This window comes from Schistocerca piceifrons, chromosome X (genome assembly GCF_021461385.2).
Source record: "Schistocerca piceifrons isolate TAMUIC-IGC-003096 chromosome X, iqSchPice1.1, whole genome shotgun sequence".
Taxonomy (NCBI): Eukaryota; Metazoa; Arthropoda; class Insecta; order Orthoptera; family Acrididae; genus Schistocerca; species Schistocerca piceifrons.
In genome coordinates this window covers 336,952,167-336,964,246 of record NC_060149.1, presented here as the reverse complement: position 1 = coordinate 336,964,246, position 12,080 = coordinate 336,952,167, and the positions used below count along the sequence as shown (strand labels likewise).

At 40.7% G+C, this 12,080-nt stretch overlaps 1 protein-coding gene across 5 annotated transcripts in view; it reads right to left on the bottom strand.

Annotated features, from left to right (window-relative positions):
• LOC124723141 (plasma membrane calcium-transporting ATPase 3) overlaps positions 1-12,080 on the bottom strand; it is a 720,425-nt gene that overhangs the window by 171,524 nt on the left and 536,821 nt on the right. For all 5 annotated transcript variants that reach the window (XM_047248331.1, XM_047248333.1, XM_047248330.1 and 2 more), the window contains one exon: positions 2,092-2,151. The gene's annotated coding sequence lies outside the window, so the exon portion shown is untranslated. The remainder of the gene's footprint in view (positions 1-2,091; positions 2,152-12,080) is intronic.

The window sequence follows — 12,080 nt, the reverse complement described above, 5'->3', positions numbered from 1 at the left end:
GAATTTCATGTTTGTGATCATGGTTGTGATCATGTTTGGATCGTTAGTTTAAGTTCTTGAAATTTGCTTTTGAAAGTGGCACATAGCCCCGTCAGTCCAAGAAATTCGAGATTGTAATAGTAAAATGAGAGAAATGTTAAGATGGTTGTTTTTAATGCTTCAGGTGTTCAACATTATCTCCCCCCCAATGGAATAAAATACACGTATGTTTACACAACCACGTGGAACAGTCAGATAAATCCTCCTTTGGGATGATGATCAACTCGAGCATCGCAATGGCATGAATGTCGGTTGTGTCGCCAAACGTTGACCATTCAGACGAATTTCTGCTATGTGTCGTTTTGGGGTAGGTTCGTATTGATAATAACAAGTCTTGTTGCTCGTGATGATTTTTCCAAAAAAATTCATTTCCATGAAGAAGCGACAGGCGTCCATGCGTCGTTTTTTTTCAGTTGCCAGGGTGTGCGGGACATTTTGCACCTACTGTCGAGACTCTGGGAATGTCTAACACAATTCGGAGACGTTGCTCCACTGCGATTTGCAACACCGTTGGCACTGCGGCCGCACGTCTACTAAACACTGCCTGCTCACAACTGACTGGTCACAACTGACTGGTCGGATACACTTATTAGTTCCAGGTTTCTTCCGAAGAAAAACTTGCGTATTTCATATGCCGAGATATATGATCAATATTACTTATCCTATTAGTTATATGTCAGTGATATGTTCAGAAGAGACCGTTGCTTACACGATGACACTCATTTAAGACTGTTTTGCAACTTTTCCGAAGTTTAGAACCGATGCGGGTCCGTCTATAAACGTTGTATGCCTAATCAGTGGTGTAATTTGTCACGTAATTGTGTCGTGCGCCACACATCGCTAGAGATGCGTCGATTCTGGTCGCGGAACGCTACAGCATTACCCAGGAACAAGTCAAAGAATTCTTCAATGTCGCGAGTTACTGCTATTTGTAGTTTGGAACATGTCAGAAGAGGCGTACTTGTAGCTTTTGGAATATATCTATTGCATTTCACCTCATATACGAACATAGAAGTAGAAAACGCCCGGGTTCCTTGAGCGCCGAAAGGATTTCTTTGTGATATACTGTAAAATCTACTTTGGTATCGGTTTTGAATGTTAATGCCTTCCTTATGTTTATTTCTCGTGGAACTTTAATAGTTTTAGAAAGAAGTATAACTGCATTTGAACTAGGTAGGGGCGTAATAGCAGCGAGAGTTTCACTATTTACTACATGCTTTCACCAACACTTTCGAAATTAAGCTCTTTAAGAACAACGTAGAGCTCTACATTCATATTATCTTGCTCTTCGGAACTAAAGGGGGCCATAAAGTCGCCAAGAGATCACTGAAGCCAACCCATTTTACAAGTTCGTCTCCTGATAATGATAAATCAATAGAAGCATCCGTAGCCTACATCTCCGTAATTACTCTAGCATTCACAATAAAGTGCCTGGCAGAGGCAACAGACCTACACCAAATGGTATTAAAGAATGTGTGATGCATATAATTACAGCTACACTGACCATTATGTGACAATAGTTTAGGAACGCTACTATATCATGAATGTTAAGTGTAGTATGATGACAGCTAATAAGTGCGTTGTGCACAGTTGTTTTTAAGACGGAGCTGCTGCTATGTGCCGGCTCCTCTTCGAATTTACCGGGATTTATGCTTTGTCTGAACGGCTTCCGACGCTGAAGATTCAGCTTGACGGCTCATATCAAGAGCCGTTAGGTATGAATAATCTTGTGCCAGATTTGACGAGAAACGGAGATCGCTGATTACGGAAACCCACATGCCTCAGCGCGCGTTGCCTGCAGCGCATACTGGGCATCACGCCTGATATTTCGTATTCGTTTCTTGAGGCACCGACAGTATCGGTTGCGGCACAAGCAGTACGCGACTCTGATCTGGCCTACCTTACGCGATTTCTGATTTCCAGGTTGCTGGCCTCATTACGAAGTTTGGGTGAACAGAAATACTGAACCAATCAGAAAGGAAAGCACTGAGGTGAGTCTTCGTCTCTCTTGAACACTACGACATTGAGCAGCGACTTACAACAGATACTCACCCCTGATCTTGTGGCAGCTAATCCTTATCTTCGGGTCATCGGGAAATTGTGTTTTGGAATCTGAAACAAATACATAAAAACTAGATTACAGCACGACAGCAAAACAGTTTCTGCTAATTGATAAAAGTCCACGCGGGATATCTCGAAAGGTGATTTTCTCACACACACACACACACACACACACACACACACACACACAGAGAGAGAGAGAGAGAGAGAGAGAGAGATGTATATCATGATAAAAGCCTTAAACAATAGGCATGGTAAAAGAGGCTGCCTCATTTCCTAAAAATAAGGACTGGCTCGTCCGAGCACTGTGTAACCTTGCTAGTTTTACATTTTCTCCTCTTGAGCTGTAATGAATAGGATAGGAGTTATAGAATTTCCATCTTTACCATTTGTTAACAAATGAAGCTATATGACCCACACTGAAAGAAGACATTTTGTGCTACTACGAGAGTACAGGTGTCATTTGTTGCAGTTATATAAAAGGTTTGTCTAAGTACTAACCGGAGCCGGCCGCGGTGGCCGTGCGGTTCCGGCGCTGCAGTCCGGAACCGCGGGACTGCTACGGTCGTATGTTCGAATCCTGCCTCGGGCATGGGTGTGTGTGATGTCCTTAGGTTAGTTAAGTTTAATTAGCTCTAAGTTCTAGGGGACTTATGACCTAAGATGTTAAGTCCCATAGTGCTCAGAGCCATTTGAACCATTTTTGAACTAACCAGATTAGTGACGTAAAGTTTGCTTATTCACTACTTTTCGTTACCGGCTTAAAAATAGTTTCCTCTAAGAGTCTTACACCGCTCGATGCGAGTTTTTCACTGTTCAAAATAATGTTGGAAGTTTTCTTGTGATAGCACGTTCGTCACCGTCGCTTTCTCTTCCACAGCTTAACGGTTTCAAATCTTGTTCTTTCCAGTGCCGATTTCATCTTCGGGAATCGAAAACGTAACACAGAGCAACATCTGGTGATTATGGTGTATGTTTCAACACAGGAATTCCATGCTTACCCAGAAACACTTAACAGGCGTACGTTTCTTGGGCATAAATTTTCTACAAAATTTTCTTATACTAAACATTTTCTTATACCAAACATTTTCTTATACCAAACATTTTCTTATACCAAACATTTTCTTATACCAAACATTTTCTTATACCAAACATTTTCTTATACCAAACATTTTCTTATACCAAACATTTTCTTATACCAAACATTTTCTTATACCAAACATTTTCTTATACCAAACATTTTCTTATACCAAACATTTTCTTATACCAAACATTTTCTTATACCAAACATTTTCTTATACCAAACATTTTCTTATACCAAACATTTTCTTATACCAAACATTTTCTTATACCAAACATTTTCTTATACCAAACATTTTCTTATACCAAACATTTTCTTATACCAAACATTTTCTTATACCAAACATTTTCTTATACCAAACATTTTCTTATACCAAACATTTTCTTATACCAAACATTTTCTTATACCAAACATTTTCTTATACCAAACATTTTCTTATACCAAACATTTTCTTATACCAAACATTTTCTTATACCAAACATTTTCTTATACCAAACATTTTCTTATACCAAACATTTTCTTATACCAAACATTTTCTTATACCAAACATTTTCTTATACCAAACATTTTCTTATACCAAACATTTTCTTATACCAAACATTTTCTTATACCAAACATTTTCTTATACCAAACATTTTCTTATACCAAACATTTTCTTATACCAAACATTTTCTTATACCAAACATTTTCTTATACCAAACATTTTCTTATACCAAACATTTTCTTATACCAAACATTTTCTTATACCAAACATTTTCTTATACCAAACATTTTCTTATACCAAACATTTTCTTATACCAAACATTTTCTTATACCAAACATTTTCTTATACCAAACATTTTCTTATACCAAACATTTTCTTATACCAAACATTTTCTTATACCAAACATTTTCTTATACCAAACATTTTCTTATACCAAACATTTTCTTATACCAAACATTTTCTTATACCAAACATTTTCTTATACCAAACATTTTCTTATACCAAACATTTTCTTATACCAAACATTTTCTTATACCAAACATTTTCTTATACCAAACATTTTCTTATACCAAACATTTTCTTATACCAAACATTTTCTTATACCAAACATTTTCTTATACCAAACATTTTCTTATACTAAACATTTTCTTCCGAAATTTGCAGAACTGTTTCTTTGACGGCCTCACAAATAATAAACCGACGGCAATTCTGATTAAATCCCCGTTTTTTCAGTGTTTCCCACCGTTGGTGACGCTGAAGGTCGCCCTAGATATGACTAATCTTCAACCTCTGGTAGTCCCCATTTGAACTGCTTTAACACTAAAAAATACCTCGAGTGTGTGAAAGACATTGATCAGTCTACCCTTGCTTCACCATATGTTGCTATCTCACCTTTTTTCGACGTGCTCAGCATACACGGTCAGACTCAAAAGAACGCAACAGTCCGACTGAGTGGAATGGAGAGATGTCACATAACCCGTCAGTGTAGCACTTTATCTCACGGCCCAGGCTGTTTAGCTAAAAGAAATAACCGTATTGATTTTTAACGAACCTCGTGCAAAAGGTAACTTCGCTATTTATGGTAGACAACTGACTAACACCAGGCTGGAGTATCTGATTTCCTCTATTACAGGTATCATTCCCCATTCAACCAAAACACTTGGCAGTGAAGTAATGGCACGCATGGATCGAATCATTGCTGCACTACACGCGTATAACCTCTGCACATGTTTGGCATTTTATTAATTAAACCGAACTTTAAAAGAAAGAGTATTGTATTTTATTTGCTAACTAGTTTAAATCAGTAATTACTATTTTCATATCAATCTAGAAGACATCAGAAGAATGTGTAAAGGTGAAAGCATTACACCAAGATTAGAAATCATGTTGTATGTGCTATGTGACAGACCCACGAGATACGAAAAAGAATATCGTCTTAAGCGAACTGTAATTGCATAAATAAAGTTCCTGCGAAGACTTACGGCAAAACAAAGGCACAAACTTACAGCGTGACTTGTAGTGCGTCTGCAATGACTTCATGTTGTGCTTTCAACTGGGGCACGCACGTACACGCCAGAGCAGCAAGCAGCACTTTCGCCAGCTCTCTCTCTCTCTCTCTCTCTCTCTCTCTCTCTCTCTCTCTCTCTCTCTCTCTCCCCCCCCCCCTCCCTCTCTCTCCCCCCCCCTTACAAAACACACACACACACACACACACACACACACACACACACACACACACACACACACACACACACGTGTGCGTGACAAAGGAAGAACTAGAATCAACAGTTTATTACCATGACTACTAAGCACGGTCGTACATAGAATTAATGGTTAATATTCTGTAAATCGAAGGTGGATGGGGGAAGGAAAGGAACTTTTGATGCCAGTTGCATCGGAACTTTATGTGGAATCGGCAGCGTAGAGTGAAAATGTGTCCCGGACCGGGGTTCGAACCCGGGATCTCCTGTTTCCTAAGCAGTTGCATTAACCACTGCTCCTTATGCACACAGAACTCACAGCAAATGCGCAGACGACCTAGGCACGCCTCTCGGCTGACCCACACTCGCACCTAACGCCGTCTATCCATAGTGCCCATCGATGTCCTCCATGACCACTACCTTCGAGATTCTTACAGGAGGTCGAGCGTATTGGTGTGTCCGCACTGAAGGTCGTGCATTCATTCATTGCCCATCGAGGTGAGTCCATTATATGAATGCGTGGTTTCGTCCGAAAGAACAGACACCACGCACTGATATAATTATTGCTAATAATTTCTTCCAGTGGGGTACCGCTTTCACTTCTATATTTTTTGTGTCCGCTAGACATTTCTGAAGTTCATCACTGACAAACATTTTACCAAATAAAAAACTATTACGATCGAAAGGTAGTAGTATTAACTTGCAAGGGAAAGGCGTGAGAGACAGACAACCGATTCGGTTCTTATTTGACAGGTCGTTTGTGTGTAACCTGAAACAAAAGATTAAACTATTTTGGCTAAAGATAACCCCCGTTTTTGAGGGAACCATCCCCGAAGTTCATGATGCGCAGTCGATTCAAAACTTACCATCGATGGGTAATTGAGACTTCAGCGTTTTAATTATCATATAATGGGGCCACGAATGCATATTTTCCTAAAAATCAAGGAAATAAATTTTAGCTACTGCCGCGAATGTACGCGTAATGTAAGCGCCATTCAGCATAAGCGGCGATGTCGCAGCAACCAAAGCATCTGCCTGGGGAGCAGATAACAGATGTTACATTCCCACACGAGTTTTGCAGTTTAACATTTGTATATTTTCGGTTTCGATATTTGTAGTAATAGGAGGGTTAATAAGCTAAGTAAATTAACAACAAGGTAGGCAAATGGAATTCTCAACGAACTTGCATTTGCAAAGGATTGAAAATATAATCCTGGTCGCTTCGCAATGGCTCTCTCACTAGGTCTGTTACTTGCCCTCAGTTTCCTTCGAAGAACACTCCAAACAAATATACTCGCAGCATCAAGAACATCCAATGAATGCAATCTCAGCGCAACTACATCGTACCTTCCGAAGATTCGGCGCAAAACAGACTTCGCTTACACTTTTTTGGGGGAATTTTTTATGCATACCACGCGTACGATAAAGCTGAAAAATTGGTGCTGAAAGGTTATCATCGGTATTGTATCCGTGCGGTTGTGTAATTCCCACTAGGTTTCCAGAAGCAGATAGCCATTTTGAAGTCTCGAAATACAGTTTTTTTAGCTTGGTAATAAAAATGAACGGCTGTCACACTTGTACGTAGTTTGGCGATATTACTTCTACCGTGCAAATCTGTTAACTATCGTCATCTGTTAGTACATCATCATACACGACAGTATTTGTCATCCTCAGCAATCCAATGTCAGACAACAACATGGGTTTAAAATGTAACGAAGACATGTTTTATAAGCGAGTCTGGCGATTTCCCAGATTTTGAGCAAGTGACGTCAACATTTTTTTAACGAGCCAGTTATACGTTTGAGCTGTTCAACACGCCGAGGGTCAAGTTAATTAGGTTCTTACAAGCACAGGGAAATCTTAAGCAAACAATTTTCCAGACGCTGTGATGGAATAACTACGCCATGTACGACTGTGAAAGGAATTGGTTTTTATCCATTATGCGATAACGTGGACAGAATATGCTGGTCTTCTCAGCAGTCTTACTCGCAAGTTTTTTCTTAAACGAGGTTTAAAATTTTTGTTCTTTACTAACCCAATTAGTTTGAGACATTTGCCCACTTTGTTGCAATTTCTTATTGATTTACTTAATGTATTATCCCTCCTATTACTACGAATTTCGATGCGAAATATATGCAAATTAAAAAAAATACTGAATACCTCTGGAAACGTAACAAACGTCCTCTGCTCCCCATTAAGATGCCTTGGCCGCTACGACAGCGTCACAATTGTTAAATAGCGTATATCTTATGGGTACATAAGCTGCAGTCTTAACAGTTTTTCCTCAATTTGTAGGAAAATGAGGGTTTGTGGACCCCAAACATGATGAAAAATGCCCTATTTCTAATAAAGTATCGATCACACCTGTCGATTACGCGTCGTGAATATTAGGGGCGGTTTTCTTAAAAACGAAGGGATGTTGAGTCAATATATAACGTCGTCCCATTTTAGGTTTTACACAAGTGAGCTCAAAATGTGCAGAACCGCGTGGCTGTGTGTGAGGCCTACCGATTGTTAGTGTAATTTCAAGCACCTTCATCGAAGTAGCTTCATTCTTACGTCTCGCTGCAGCGGGATTACAGTATCGCCTTCACTTTGGATCTATGAAGTGAATGAGTCTAATCCGCTAACATCCAAACATCGCGAATGCGAAAAGCGTTAAAACACAAGCCACTATGGTTCACAACATTTGTACAAAGCGCTTAAAACCACAGTGAATTTGACAATTTTCTGGTCTGTGAAACCTTTCGCTGCGCCTTCTATACGAAAAAACCACACAAACTCACTCGAAAACACAAACACAGTAACTATCCGTGTAAGATGATACAACAGTACGTAAATACGCCTGGTTGCTAAATTAGTGTCTCGCAGCAAGGCCGCCTTGCTATTGGTTCAAATGGCTCTGAGCACTATGGGACCTAACTACTAAGGTCATCAGTCCCCCAGAACTTAGAACTACTTAAACCTAACTAACCTAAGGACATCACACACATCCATGCCCGAGGCAGGATTCGAACCTGCGACCGTAGCGCCTAGAACCGCTCGCGCCTTGCTGTTCTTCCCCAAATGTTGTAAAAGGATCAGTTTCGTCTCAAGAGCGGTCACGCGCATTTTCTCTCGTGTTTCGGCAGCTATTTGTTATTTCGTTTTTGGAATGTGTATAATGAGTGGGCTAAAGAATACTGCTCATTATATCTCTCATGCGACGCCCACTGTCGTTGGAGGGGTCGGTTTGTTTTCTATTATGGACAAAATGTTTCTTAACGCAGAATTTCACGTACTCCTTCGACAGAGCGGTCGAATACTGCTGCAGTGCGATATTCGCTTCATCGATCTGCATTAACAGACAGCAGAACGCGAAGAATAACCCGTACTCCAGCAGTCACTGGGCGGCAGCAGTCACTGTAGGCCAGGGTGTCCTTCGCTGCTGGAGTACTGATTATTCTGCATATTTTAATGCCCGTGTTAATAGAAATCGCTAAAACGAATGTCGCACTAATTTGGGAACGCTCTGTCGAACAGTCACGTAAAACTCCATTTTAAAAATTTTGTTTGTAATGGGAAACAAACGGAGCCTTTTTACTGACATTGGGTTTCGCATGCGGTATTTGTTAGTACTGACTGCAGGTACACATTGCAAAAACCAAATTACAATCATCTCTCGAAACAGAAAATGTGTCTGAAGTCTCTCAGGGAAGGGATATATATATATTTTAGAGGCCACTTATAACGGTTATGAGCTTCTTCGCTGTAGGAGCGGCGTCCACTATTGCGTAAGCTTGCAGCCCTGGCGGCGGCCGGCGGCCGGCGCCCACCGCGGCCTCCGACGATCCAATTAGCGGCCTTCGGCAGCCTTACAACGCGACACGCCACCTTCGCGTCCAGAGAAAAAAGCAGCCGACGCCACACCACCCTCTGCAGTCCGACTACACCATTCAGATGCACCCACCTGCAGTCTAATCCAATTTTAACGACGGAATTGCAGTGCAAAATCTACATTTATTACTACTGTATTCCTATTACACTGTTATACTTACAAGGGAACCTCCCCATCGCACCCCCCTCAGATTTAGTTATAAGATGGCACAGTGGATAGGCCTTGAAAAACTGAACACAAATCAGTCGAGAAAACAGGAACAAGTTATATGGAACTATGAAAAAAATATGCAAAATATATAAACTGAGTAGTCAATACGCAACATAGGCTACATCAAGGATAAACTTCCTGGCAGATTAAAACTGTATGCCCGACCGAGACTCGAACTCGGGACCTTTTGCCTTTCGCGGGCAAGTGCTCTACCATCTGAGCTACCGAAGCTCGACTCACGCCCGGTCCTCACAGCCTTACTTCTGACAGTATCTCGTCCCCTACCTTCCGAACTTTACAGAAGCTCTCCTGCGAACCTGCAAGAGCACTTGCCCGCAAAAGGCAAAAGGTCCCGAATTAGAGTATCGGTCGGGCACACAATTTTAATCTGTCAGGAAGTTTCATATCAGCGCACACTTCGCTGCAGACTGAAAATCTCATTCTGGAAACATCAAGGATAATGTGAGCTCAGGAGTGCCGTGGTCCCGTGTTTAGCGTGAGCAACTGCGGAACGAGAGGTCCTTGGTTCAAGTCTTCCCCGAGTGAAAAGTTTAATTTCTTTATTTTCGCAGTTATGATCTGTCCGTTCGTTCATTGACGTCTCTGTTCACTGTAATAAGTTTAGTGTCTGTGTTTTGCGACCGCACCGCAAAACCGTGCGATTAGTAGACGAAAGGACGTGCCTCTCCAATGGGAACCGAAAACATTTGATCGCCAGGTCATAGGTCAACCGATTCCTCCACGGGGAAACACGTCTGATATATTCTGGACGACACTGGTGACGGCACGTGCGTCACATGACAGGAATATGTTGTCGACCCAACCAACTTGTACACTTGGCGAATGGGTAAAAAGATTCTTCTACCTTGCCCGCTTTAGGTTTTCTCGTGGATGTGATAATCACTCCCAAAAAAGTAATCAAAACATATGAGTGTCACATAAACCGCAACAAATGAATGCAACAGTTTGACAGTCGCACAGTTTTCCCTGTGCTCTGTCAAAACATATGTTTTTAACTTTTCCAATTCCTTCAGTGTGTAGACCGTCAAATCCATAGGACGGACAGATAATTGTCTGAAAATAAAAAATTAAAACTCTTCACTCGAGGGAAGACTTGAACCAAGGACCTCTCGTTCCGCAGCTGCTCACGCTAACCACGGAACCACGGCGCTCCTGAGCTCACATTATCCTTAATGTTTCTTATCTTGCGCATGGACTACTCAGTTTGTATATTTTGCTCATTTTTTTCATAGTTCCACACAACTTCTTACTGTATTCTCGATTGATCTGTGTTCAGTTTTTCAAGGCCTATCCACTGTGCCAACATATAACTAAATCTGAGAGGGGGTGCGATGGGGAGGTTCCCTTGTTAGAATGTCGCATTTCAATATTCGGTCATGGCGCACTTCGAAATTTATATATTTTTCTGGCTATCTTCTAGCCACTGTTAGCCACGACTGTCAGAGACGAAGCTAATTTGCCCCACAGATTTTCGCCAGCTAAAGACAAAATGTCAATTTAAATTCCTTTTCATTCTGTTTTATCAGTATCTGTCTAACGTTTTCAGACAGTATAACAAAAACGTCCGCAAGTAGTGTCAGCAGCAATATCCCATAAGATGGAGTGTAAAACGGAAAAATGCACACTGGTCCTTACCCTTCAAGATATCTATGTTGAAATTTCAAGATTTTATTTCCAGTGAGGTAAAATTTCCTTACACTAATCAGCAGAAACAATGCTGCTACTGTAAGAACAGAGTATCAGGAGCAACACCCTAAAATTTTCTTAGTTCACACCATACTTAGTTCAGCCGTAGTGGACACGGTGGACCTCCACACATTCTTCAGCATAGTATAGGTATGATTCCACTCCTAACGCTCCACAAAAATCATATTTTGGCATTAATCTGCTGAAAAGAATTACTTGTACACACACTATAGAATATAGACAGAGGGTGAAGTAAGGGAAAATAGTTATTTTAAACTTTTGCTTTTATTTTACACTGGAAATTGTTAATTAGCATTGTAGCGCTCTTACAATTTTCTCCCTCTAATTCAGTATTTCACACATTTTGAAAAAGCTAACAAACCTTGCATATTTTGTTCCATTTACAGTACTGCCGAAACAGCTTGAACTGTCTGACAAGGAAATTAGATGTTGACATTTATAGTTTGTGTGTGTTAACAAAAAAGTATGATACGAATACACGTAACGAGTGACAAAACGTCTGACTGCATACTTTCTCTGAGTATCCCAATGATGAAATATTGTCGGCGACCAGCCAAATGATGTCTTGTTGCAACGTTTCGATTCTTTTCGTACCCATCATCTTAAAGCCTGAAGATGACGGGCACGAAACTAATCTAAACGTTGCGGCAAGAAGACATCACTACTCGGATGATCTCCCGAGAAGATTTCATACGTCAAAAGGTATTTTAATTCGGCTAACCTTTCCAGTGACGAAAGTTTTTAGGTATTCAAAATACAAGAGGGTTATTCGTTAAGTGAAATCCGATCGGTCCCGAAATGGGAAACGCAGTGGAAATCAAGAAGGTTTTACTTGCAGCATATAGCTACACCTTCCAACTGCTTCTCTACATAGTCGCCGCTTCGTCTTCAGACATCTGT